General features: G+C 44.4%; 1 protein-coding gene and 2 non-coding genes across 5 annotated transcripts in view; 2 read left to right on the forward strand and 1 right to left on the reverse strand.

Annotated features, from left to right (window-relative positions):
- SLC7A6 (solute carrier family 7 member 6) overlaps window positions 1–12,455 on the forward strand; it is a 68,687-nt gene that overhangs the window by 27,381 nt on the left and 28,851 nt on the right. The gene's annotated exons all lie outside the window — the stretch shown is intronic.
- Window positions 3,666–3,803, forward strand: LOC114806892. The gene has a single exon (XR_003754946.1). It is a non-coding gene; the product is annotated as a small nucleolar RNA SNORA7 (small nucleolar RNA).
- Window positions 9,287–9,424, reverse strand: LOC114807107. The gene has a single exon (XR_003755160.1). It is a non-coding gene; the product is annotated as a small nucleolar RNA SNORA7 (small nucleolar RNA).

The following is a 12,455-nucleotide window of genomic DNA, read 5'->3' on the forward strand; positions in this document are numbered from 1 at the left end:
GAAAACGAGCAGGGTGAGGACGGGGCTTGGAACTCCGTAGGTGAGGCCAGTTTATTCCTGTCATAACGATAATCGCTTTTGGAATAACCAGGGGAATGAGAGCTAAAGCCTCCGTTCTAGGGCTTGCCAAGGTGGAACCTGATAGCTTTTCAAGCCTCTGCTGGAGCCAACATAAAGGCACCTTACAAAAATGTCGGGAAGGGAGCCGGGCGGCGGGGGGAAGCCACCCACTCCTGTCTGGAAAGTGGAAATGGGATCCAGAAAGCAGGCCTTGCTTCTGGAAAAAACCCTCTCAGCTCAGTTACACAATTCAGTGTTCACACATCTGTCCTCTCCTGCCTCTGCTTCCTTACTGGCTTCAGTAACAACATCTTGGGTGAAGTCACCTCTTTGAGGAAAAAAATGCACATTTTTTTACATTCGTATTTCAGCCTTTTCTGATTAGGTTGTGTAAACAAGCAATGGACTAGAGTCTCCGCAGGAGATGTCAGATATCTCCCTGTGTTCCAACAGCTCAGGGTCAGAGACACTGACCTCATCCTTGAAACTCACTGGATTTCCCATTTGTGTGATCAGAATCCTGATGGACGGCTTTTTAACACAGTATCTGAAATAGCAAAACACACTTCAAATTCAAAGAGTACTGTTGAACTCTCTGTTCAAATGGAGAAATGGAATTTCCCACCACTTTTTTAGCCGGGCTGCCAGAAGGACTTAATTATAATTTATTCTTTCCATAGCCCTGTTTGCACAATGTTTGGCAGTACTCTGTGTTATATCTACAGTGTTAAAAATAGGCTAAGAGACTTTCTTTGATAAAGTAAAAGTAATTAAGAGCAGAGCAGCTTCTAATTACGGACAGTTAGTAAAGAGAGGGCAGAAACCCTGCTGGAATAGAGTGTTGTTCCTGATCTTGTTTGCAATCAAGGAGAAGTTGCCTGCTACACTTTGAGGGAGGTTCGACTGGCACTTGACAAAGCTAAATGATTTTATCCCTTTTAGCCAGATTATAGGTGGAACAACTCTGATGTTGCTTTTTTTTTTATCAGAGAAACTCATTATATTATGCACCATGTAAAAACTTCCTAATATGTTAGACAGTGGTAGTTTATATTGAGAACCCCTGGCATGCAGAACCCTGCTCTAGGCATTGTGGGCAATTCAGTCAATCAATCAATCAATGGTATTTATTGAGCACGTACTGTAGGCAGAGTATCGTACTAAGTGCTTGGGAGAGTATAATGCAACAGAGTTGGTTGGCGATTGCAGAGGAAAGGGAAAGGAAACGTCCCTGCCTTTGAGGACTTTGCTGTCTAATTAGGGAGAGAGGACAGGCACGAAGAGTAAAACGCAAAGGTATGCGTGATACAAGCATTAAATAACAAATGACCATTGAACTGAGGTATATGCACAAGAGCCAAAGGGAGTGCTACTCTGTGAGGGCTTCCTGGAGGCGGCGGTGTTTAAGTAGTGGTCTACAGTAGAAAACATGTGCGACTTGGTGGAGATGAGCTGGGAGGGCATTCCAGCCCAAATATATTGAATTAGAAAAAGGAATGGCATTTCGTAATTGTATTTCATTTCAGATCTACAGCACTTGTGCCACTGAGTGGTCCTGAGGCATTTTGGGTGGCATCTCTACCATCACCTTCATATAGAAATCTATCCTATTTTTCTCACTGTCTCCCTCTTTCACTTCTTTCCTTCTTCCCAGCTTGTTCGTTGGCCTTCCAGAAACATACACAGGTGTGTTCAGTCATACTGGCTCTACTCAAGGCTAAGGAGGTTGAAAAGATGTTGTCTCGGTGGTTTTATTCTCAGTTCTGTTTGTCGGCTCCTCCTCTGTCTCTCATCCTCTTATAGTGGACTTCCTTAAGGCTCTGTCTGTTTTGGGTCCTCTTCTTGCTTTATACTTAATCTCTCTCTCTCTTTCTCACCTCATCCTCATCGCTTCAGCTATCTCCTCTCTGTGGTTGACACCCAAATCCATCTCAATCTTGATCTCTCAACTGACCTGTAACCCCACATCTCCTCTGGCATCCAGCACATCTCCACTCATATGTCAAACTCAACATATCTAAAACAGAACTCCTCATTGTTTTCCTTCTACCTTTCCCCTTCTCAGTCAACAACATCCCCATTATCCACCTTGGTGGAGCCTCGGTGTTATCCTCAACTATTCATATTTTAAAAATGGTATTTTCTAAGCGCTTACTATATGTCAACACTTCTCCAAGCCCTGGGGTAGGCACAAATTAATTAGGTCAGACAGTCCCAGTCCCACATGGGGCTCCCAGTCTAAATAGGAGGGAGAGCAGTTATCCCCATTTTACAGTCGAGGAGACTGAGGCACAGAGAAGGTCAGTGACTTGCCCAACGTCACACAGCATGCAATTGGCAGAGCTGGGATTAGAACCCAGTTCTTCTGACTCCCAGGTCCGTGCTCTTTCTCCGCGAGGCCACACTCCTCATTCATTATCATTCAACTATCAGTCTACTGGCAAATCCTGCTGGTTTTTTCTACGCATCTCCCAGATCTTCCCTTTCCTCTTTACCAGAACTGCTTCCAGAAAAGTAGAGAAGCAGCATGTCTTAGTGGAAAGAGCACGGGCTTGGGAGTCAGAGGTCGTGAGTTCTAATCCCGGCTCTGCCACTTGTCAGCTATGAATGAATGTTAAGGAGGGTGTGAATAAGTTCATAAGTGTTAGAGTTGGCACTAACTTCTCTGTGCCTCAGTTAGCTCATCTGGAAAATGGGGATTAAGACTGTGAGCCCCTTGTGGGACAACCTGATAACCTTGTATTTATCCCAGTGCTTAGAACAGTGCTTGGCACATAGTAAGCACTTAACAAATACCATTATTATTATCATTATTATTATTATTATTATTATCACCACCCTGGTACAAGCACTGATCTTGCCATAGCTAGACTATTGCATCAGCTTCCTAGTTGGTCTGCCAGCCTCTCTCCTCTCTAATCTAGACTATATGTTGCTCTGGGGTTCATCTGTCGGAAGCGGCGCTTAGCCTATGTCTCTCCTCCCCTCAGAACCCTCCACTAGTTCCCTATGTCTCTTCTCATCATACAAGAACTCCACACAATTGGCTTCAAGGCTCTCTGCCATCTTGGCCCAGTTTACCTATCTGCTCTCTTCACCTGCTATTCCCAACCCACTTGTCTTTGTTCCTCCTAGCTGTACCTCGCTCTCGACTCTCTTGCCTCCGTCCCCTTGCTCACGCTGTTCCCTCGGCTTGAAATTCCTTCCCTTCCCACATCGGACAGACCCCAGCTCTCCCCGCGTTGAAATCCCTCCAAAAATCCCACCTCCTCCAACAAGGTTTTCCCAATTAATTTCCCAGCACCCTGTCATATCCCTTCTGCCAACTCTAACTCTTATGAACTTATTCACACCCTCCTTAACATTAATTTTTACCACCCTTAGCTGTAAATATTTTTATGTTCGTCAGCCCCATTAGAGTGCAAGCTCCTTGCGGGCAGAGCATCTCGTACAGTGCACTGCACCAAGTAGGTCCTCAGTAAGTGCTACTTACTACTATTATTACTACAATTCTCTTTGCTTCCAATGACGTCCTATGAATTTGTTGGGACACCAAGAGGTGAAATGTCAGCCCATTTGATTTTAGATGTGGCTAATGGACGATGTTCCTCTCAGGGTCACGCCTGGAGAGTTTCCAGTACCCTACCAGTCTCGACTATGAGAGGGAGAATCAAGCAGAGGCATACCCATTCCATTCCTAGCTTGGGTAGTGGCTGGCGAGTGGAAGGCAATCTGCTACAAGTCAAAACTCATCTGCGCTGGGCAGCAGCAGCACGGGAGAGAGTCGAGGGTGGAGATTCAGGTTTACTGCGCGGAAGGAGGCGGTGGTAACTGCTTCTGTATTTTTACCAAGAAAATTCTATTGATACGCTACCAGACCAAGTGCAGGGGGAGGTCGGGCGTTCCGGGAGAGATGTGTCCATGGCGTCGCTATGGGTCGGACATGATTCGACAGCATAAGACAACAATGGATGATATTAGTAGGAGCAAATAGACACCGAGTAGCATTTGCTATCATTATCTTAAGCACATATTTCTTAATTAGACCTAACCCTGTCTTGCTGCTTTCTTCCCTTCCAGCTGCCCTCCTCACTCTAGTGTTGTTATGGAATTTGTTAAGCACTTACTATGTGTCAAGCACTGTTCTAAGCTCTGGAGTAAATGCAAGTTAATCAGGTCAGATACAATCCCTGTCTCTTATGGAGCTCACAAGGTAAGTAGGAGGGGAATAGATATTGAATCCTCATTTTACAATTGAGGAAACTGAGGCACAGAGAAGTCAAGTGACTTGCCCAAGGACACACAGCAAGCAATTGGTAGAGCTGGGATAAGAACCCAGGTCCTCTCACTCCCAGATCTGTGGTCTTTCCACTAGGCCTGCTACTTCCACATGGGCATTTTGCAATTAACCAGCAACTACTGCTGCTAAGGGCCCACATCTGGAGTCTTCTTCTCCTCACTCTGAAAGCTAGTTTCAAGTTGTAATCGGGTACACAAAGCGTTAGAGAGCTTTTCCGCTCTAGCTTCACATCTCGTGGAGGGCCTCCCTGGGAGTTACCTCACTTTTGGGTGGGTCAGAGCCCCTCGTGGGTGGGGGTGGGGAAGGATGGCACACTCACATTTCTCGCACAATCTCCTGATGGTGAGACCGGCCTGCTTGTCCTTCCCTCGTTCTCCCCAATCTTCCCTAGCATTCCCTCTGATCTCTAGACAAACCTGAAGTTATAGACCTGACGCAGATGGAGACATCTCCTCGTGTGTGTTTATGTATGCATGCATATATGTATATGTGAGTGTGTGCGTATATATATATATATATGAATAGGAATGTTGTGAGACCTTTAGTCAAACAGCTGAAGCAGATGAACTTCCTTCACGTCACATCCAGTAGTAACTAAAGGTTAAGTCTTAAAGAATAGTCCAAAGCATAACCGACCATCCCAGGTTTAGTGCTGGCTGTCCTGAGCCCAGCTGCTATTGCCAACCATAACTAATAATTGCTATGTGTCAATTTCTAGCTTTTATGTGAGTATCCTTCTTCTGGGAACCTTAGCTAGGCTTTAAATTATAGATCGTACTTAGTAGGATCTTTAAATCATCTGGCCTGAGGGAGAGAGAGGAATAGGCCAAGAAAGAACTTAAGCAGAGATCTGTGAGTCTCTCTACATGTTCCATTATGGATGATCCTAGGGCACGGCCTGGGGGTGAGAAGGACCTGGGTTCCAATCCCGGCTCTGCCGCTTGTCTGCTGTGTTACTTTGGCCAAGTCACTTCACTTCTCCGGGCCTCAGTTTCCGATCTGTTAAATGGTGAAACTGTGAGCCCCATGCAGGACAGGGACTGTGTCCAACCCAAGTTGCTTGTATCTACTCCAGCACTTAGAACAGTGTCTGGCACATAGTAAATGCTTAATAAATACCATTATTATTACTGTTATGATTTTAAGAAGTTTCCCATTGATGAATTTGAGTATCGAGCTGTATGGTCACTTTTCACTTGTTTTTGAGGAATGTCTAGTTAACTGTAAGATGGATACTACCTCTTTCTTGGGATTCCAAAGTATAGGGCCTGCCTGTTTATTGCTACTCTACCCAGTAGCGTGCCAGCTCACGTAGCCAGGACTTGCCCTGAATAAACTGGAAAATATTTGCCTTGAGCATTCTGGGCCTTATCCTGGCTGCTGTCCTACAATTTCACTTCTAACACTGGTAGTGCAGGAGCCCCAGGCCAGAGGAGAGCTTAATCTCATTTTAGTGTAGGCCTTTTGTTAGTAGTTTGAGAGTAGTGACCCTTTTCCTTGTAGTGGAATAGAATGTTGGATTTCTAAGGGAAAGGCAGCATTTCAGTTGGGTTGGAAACTCCATTACTTACCCCTGCTGCATCAAAGTGGGCCTTAGGAGGAAAGGTCAGTGACTTTATCCTCATTCTACCATGTCAGTCCACAGTGATCTGGTCACTGTTCACTGCTTGACATGCTCAGTCAACTGCAAGAGTCATTCTTTTGATTTCCAAAGGTGCCCCCACATCACCCCCCTATCTCTGACCACCTCAGCTGTAGCAAAGTTGGCTGTCCATGGAAATACCATTCTGAGTCCATTAGAATGATCGCCCAATTTGAGGACAAAGAGATCCAGGAGAGTAGACACTGGTATGCTTCTAGACTTTGGACAGTTCCTGAACTATGCGTCCTAGAAGCTGAAGTTTTGTTTTTTACCCCGGTAAAATTTGGGATCTGCATTTCACTGTATGTACTAGAGGATAAATCGGAATGTTTTATTTACAGGGTATATTTGAGGGCTCTTTTGTTGTGCTCCTTGATAACATGACTATCCAGTTGCAAAGTATGGTTCAGTCATGGGGAAGCCTTTAAGTATTTTATGAAAAGGAGACTTCCAGCAATCAGAAGGTCCTATGGTAATCAGAAGTCTTATTTGCAATTTGAGCATTTGATTTCCCAGCTCTGGGGAAAGTCCTTTCTGATTTTTGGTTTTGAAGTTGTTATGCAGAGAAAATTCTCACTTTCTACTTCGTTATCATCTATTAAGCATTCTTCCAAGCAGTCCTTTCATAATTCCCTCTCAAATCTTCTAATGACCCTCAGTAATGGGGACTCTTAAATTTCCCCCCGGTTTTGGACTTGCATGCTGAGATGGCAGATTCTTCCCTCCCCACCATCTCTTCAAATTCTTGGAACCATGAGGAAGGGTTTAGGAATGTCAGAATAGATATGGCTCTCAGAATGTAAATCTGCTTTAATATACCAGGGCCCTTATTAGCGAGAAAGTTTTGGAAATATCAGGTCCCTTGAAGAAACTGGCAACTCTCCAAGGTGGAAGCCAATGGAGAGGCTTGCTTGGGGCCTAATTCTACACGGTTGATACCTTGATTAAGACCTAACCTTAAACATTGGCATCTTGAGCATTTCCTCTGTCAGGCCTTGCTGGGAGAAAGCTGGAATATCTTTTTATTGGATCAGGGTGTTGGAAGTGATTGGGATCAAGTACTGGGTAGTCTCCTGAGCTGGACATAATCAGGGAAGTCCCTTCAAATGTACCAGCAAGTATTTTTGCATTTAACTAAACACTGGGGTGTGTGTGTGTTTGTGTAAATATTTGGTGGATACTAGAGGCCCATAATTCCACATTACCCATTTCTCAAAGGCAGGTACTAAACCAACAGTACAAATGAGTATAGACCCACAGGCTGAAGGCAAGAGAGAAATCACATTTTGCCCAAATAAATGTTTTATTAAAGTAGAAAATCTAAGTCCATTATCTTCCTCCTGCCCCACACTGGAACTTTCCTTATAATAATAATGATATTTATCAAGTGCTTATTGCAAGCACGTTACTAACTGTTGGGGTAGAAACAAGATAATCAGACCAAATACAGTTCCTGGCCCACACGGGGCTCACAGTCTGAAAGAGGGAGAGCAGGTATCTTTTCCCCTTTTTACAGCTGAGGAAACTGAGGCTCAGCGAAGTTAAGTGACTTGCCCAAGATCACATGGCAGACCAGTGGTTTAGAACCCACATCTCTTGACTCCCAGTCCTGTGCCCTTTACCTGAGGCTACCCTGGGTCCCCATTTGATTGCATTTGATGTTCACTGATGGTGAAAAACTTTTGTGAGTGAAATTTCAAAAGAATTTATTTTCTAGGCTACTGAATGTAGTTACCAGACAGTTAGACCTCTGTGTTCTGGGAGCAGCTCTTTGTCATTAGTAAAGCGTAAACCTTATCAATTCATGACTATGAGTGGGATGTTAAGTTCAAAAAGTACTCGGTATAGATTAGAATGTGAGATTCTGGGCTATTCTTTTTTTCAAGCAAGTCAGGAAAGTAATGCAGTGACTTATTTTTGTTTGAGTGATTTTCTTTTAGTTGTGTTATGAATGGGCTGTCAGCCTGATCCAGTTCTGCCAAATCTGTAGATTATCTGGCCGAAATGTGCCTTTGGAAGACGCACGGCAGGTGGCTTCTCATTTTCTGCAGTGTTTGCTGTGTCCTGGGCTTATTATTTATTTATTTTTTCTGAAGCAGTTGAAATTGAGTCAGACTTTTGAAGCAATGTGAGGGGTCAGGCCTGGAGTTAGCAGCACCCAATTCTCACCTGCTGTTTTGGGTTGGTCTACTGAGCTGTTCTTGGCCAGTTTCCTACTGGGATCCTTGGCACTTTCGTTTCAGGCTACCCAGAGATCAGGGACTTACTTTCTTTACTGAGGAAATTGGAACCTTTTTGGTCTGGTCAGGTTCTTCTCTTTTCACAGGCCTGGTTCTTTACTGAGGGGCCCTGACATGTAATTACCCTGCCATGTTTATTTTAAGACCTCCTATTTTGCTGGCTTCTTTCCACTCCAGAGGGACAGATATCATATCATCAATGAAATACAGCCTCCTCTGAGGCTGCACAGCTGAAGTGAAATGGAAGGTGGATTTGCTCCTGTAGACAGCTCAAATGGATCATTCAAACACCCAAGTGTTTTGTTTGGGTTTTTTTGCCTAAATTTTTATAGTAGGGTGGTCTGCATGGGGCAATTCAGACCTTCCCTTCACCTGATCTCTTCAAACTCATTCATTTGTATTTATTGAATCTCTACTCTCAGCAGTAAATTGGACTAGGTGCTTGGGAGCATGCAATAAGAGTAAAAGGCATGACCCCTGCCCTACAGGAGTCTTGAATCTAGCAGGAAGGATGGCTAGACATAGACCGTATCCATAAAATCAACTGGAAACAGCAAGAACATAGCGATAACTGGAATAATTAAGACCAGTTATACACGAGTGCTAAGAGTGGCCCATGGGATAGGACCAGAGCGAGTGCCTCTAAGAAAATGTGGATTTTCAGGAGTCTTAGCAAGTGAGGAGCAATGGAGTCTGGTAGATTTGAAGCAGGGATGGAGTCTCAGAATGGTAAGGGAATGAGCACAAGGTTGGAGGCAGGAAAGCTGAAGGAGACATCAATAACCAGCAGCATTTACTGAGTCCTTACTGTGTCTTGTGTCTTGTCTTATGCTTTCGAGTCATCTCCAGCCCATAGCAACTCCATGTACACATCTCTCCTAGAACACCCCACCTCCACTTGCAATTGTTCTGGTAGTGTATCCACAGAGTTTTCTTGGTAAAAATATAGAAGTGGTTTACCATTACCTTCTTCCGTGCAGTAAGCCTGAGTCTCCACCTTCGGCTCTCTCCCATGCTGCTGCTGCCCAGCGCAGATGTGTTTTGACTTGTAGCAGATTGCCTTCCACTCGCTAGCCACTGCCCAAAGTAGGAATGGAATGGGTATGCCTCTGCTTGACTCTCCCTCCCAGAGTTGAGACTGGTAGAGTACTGGAAACTCTCTAGTTGCAATCCTGAGAAGGGGGCCTTACTGTGTGCAGACCACTATACTAAGTACTTGGATGTACAGGAGAAGATGAGTTTGGAATGATGGGAAGCAGCATGGCATAATGGATAGAGCACGGGCCTGGGAGTCAGGAGGTCATGGGTTCTAATCCTAGCTCTGCCACTTGCCTGCTATGTGACCTTGGGCAAATTTCTTCACTTCTCTGTGCCTCAGTTACCTCATCTGTAAAATGGGGATTGAGACTGTGAGCCCCATGTGGGACAGGGATTATGTCCAACCCTATTACCTTGTATCTACCCCAGCACTTAGTACAGTGCTTGGCACATAATAAGCACTTAACAAATATAGTAATAATAATAGTCATAATGAGTGAAGCGTACAAGCTGGGATGTAACAGGTAGATCCTTGAATCCCATGGCCAAACTTTTTGGTTTAATGTGGAAAGAATTGGGTAGTCTTTGGAGGTTTTCAAATAGCGGAGCGATATTCTTTGGTGTCTTAGGTGATTTGGGGCACCAGAGTGTAAAATAGACAGATGCACATGCAGAAAGAAGGTTAATGCTGGAGTCTGTGAAGATGATGAAAGCTTGAACCAGGGTGGTGATCATAAGGGTGGAGAGAAAGGTGGGTCTGAGAAATATTTTGGAAGAAAACCCAGTAAGATTTAGAAACAGACTGAATATGGAAGGTGAGAGACAGAGAGGAGTCAAAGATGACATCGTGGTTTTGGAATTTCTGGGACAGGGAGGATAGTGGTTTTTCAACCATAACTAGTAGTTGAATTAGAGGCATCATAGCCCTTCACAAAAACCAGGGGAATCCAACCAACACTCATCTTACTGGGAAAATGAGTCCTCCAGATGGACTTTGGTCCCTCTAAATTGTAAGCTCGTTATGGGCAGAGAATGTGTCTGCTAATTCTCTTGTACTCTCCCAAATGCTTAGTACAGTGTGTTGCACACAGTAAGCACTGAATAAATATCACTGATTGATGAATTGATTGATTAAGGGATTTGGTATCTTGTTGACAGAAGAAAAGTACCCCCAGAGCTTCAAGATTTATCAGCGCCCTTCAGCATCTTGAATTGGGCCTTGTGAAGTCAAGTACCAAGGTCTTGAAATCTTATTAATTATATGGAGAGGCAGAGGAATGTCAGCCCGTTGTGTTATTTTTCTTTTCATCTGCGAGGCTGTCTTATAAGCTGCTGACCCTGTTGGCTTCTCTTTATGTGTTCTAGCTGTCTTTCCTAGCCTTGGGTTGGAAGGGAAATGATTTATATTCCCAATAGCAGTACATTTTGGCTCTTGGAAACCATTACTTCATGAATCTCAGCCCTTCCCAGGATGTCTGTGGGATTTTGCATTTTGGGGTATGCTTGGTAATAGTTTGTGGGTTGAATATTGTCAAAAAGGAAATATAGATGTCCTAGACAAGGTTTCCATGTTGTTACAGGCTCTCCAGTTGCTTGTGAGAATGTCAAAGGTCCTGGCTCCATGGCCCTGTGTTGGGGGGCCGAATGTAGTAATAGTAGTCATAGCATATTTTATTTGGCACCCATTTGGTGCGGGAGACTGTATCAGCCACTTGGTTAGTACAGAATAATGAAGTGACCCGCTCCTTGACCACAAGGACCTTCTTACATTCCAATGGGGGAAGCAAACATTTAAAATCTTCGCAACTAGAGAGGCCAAAAATAAACGAGGCAGACATGAATGCTCTATTGGATAAAGCCCAAGGTGACTTTCAACAGTGGACCTAAAGTAAAGTAATTATTATTACTATGGTATTTAAGTGATTACAAGCACTGTTCTAAGTCCTGGGGTAGATATGAGTTAGGTTGGTCGCAGCCTCTGTCCCACATGGCCTTGTCTTATTCATTCATTCATTCAATCGTATTTATTGAGCACTTACTGTGTGCAGAGCACTGTACTGACCGCTTGTCTTATTCCATTGAGTTGTCTCCGATTCATGGTGCTCACGGTCTAAGTAGGAGGGAGACATATTTTGTATATGAAGAAACTGAGGTGCAGAGAAGTGAAGCGACTTGCCCAAGGTCACGCAGCAGACAAGTGGCAGAGCCGGGATTAGAACCCTCATCTTCTGACTCCCAGGCCCGTGCACTTTCCACTACGCCGTGCTGCTTGTTGATGCCAGTCCCTGATACCGGCTGTCTTACCGAATGTATCCATCCTAGGGATACAAGATACAAACTCATTTAAGCCGGACCCAAATAGTCCAAGTTTCTATCTAAAAAGACTAGGAGAAAAGCATAAAAATAAAGGTCTGTAGCTGACCGTTCAATCTTAAACTCACTCTTGTTATGTAGTCTCTGAAACAGATTAATTCATCACAGTAATAGCATGGCACATGGTTGCAAGCTAATGTTGAAATTTAATAGTACGTTGGGTGCACTCAGTGGCAGTTATCCAGGGGACAGCATGACGAGCAGTCAGCTAGTAAAGTTGGAACCTAGTAGCTTCCTTGTCCTGCACATTCTAGGTTGGCTTTTAGAAATGATTTAGCCTGGCCTTTGCCTGGGATTTGGAAGAAGTAATAATAATTATGGTATTTGTTTTCCAGCCACTGTACTCTCCCCCGATTAGACTGTTCTCCCCCGATTAGACTGTTCTCCCCCGATTAGACTGTAAGCCCGTCAAACGGCAGGGACTGTCTCTATCTGTTGCCGACTTGTTCATCCCAAGCGCTTAGTACAGTGCTCTGCACATAGTAAGCGCTCAATAAATACTATTGAATGAATGAATGAATACTAAGCGCTGAGGTGGATACAAACAAATTGGGTTGAACACAGTACCTGTCCCACGTGCGGCTCGCGGCCTCAATCCCCATTTTGCAGATGAGGTAACTGGGGCCCAGAGAAGTGAATTGACTTGCCCAAGGTCACACAGCAGACAAGTGGCGGATCCGGGATTAGAACCCATGCCCTTCTGACTCCCAGGCTTGTGCTCTATCCCCCACGCCATGCTGCTTCTCAGTCCTCTAGACTGTGACCTTGTTGTGGGCAGTGATTGTCACTCTTTATTGTTGTA

The sequence above is a fragment of the Ornithorhynchus anatinus genome, chromosome X1 (genome assembly GCF_004115215.2).
Source record: "Ornithorhynchus anatinus isolate Pmale09 chromosome X1, mOrnAna1.pri.v4, whole genome shotgun sequence".
In the NCBI taxonomy this organism is placed as follows: Eukaryota; Metazoa; Chordata; class Mammalia; order Monotremata; family Ornithorhynchidae; genus Ornithorhynchus; species Ornithorhynchus anatinus.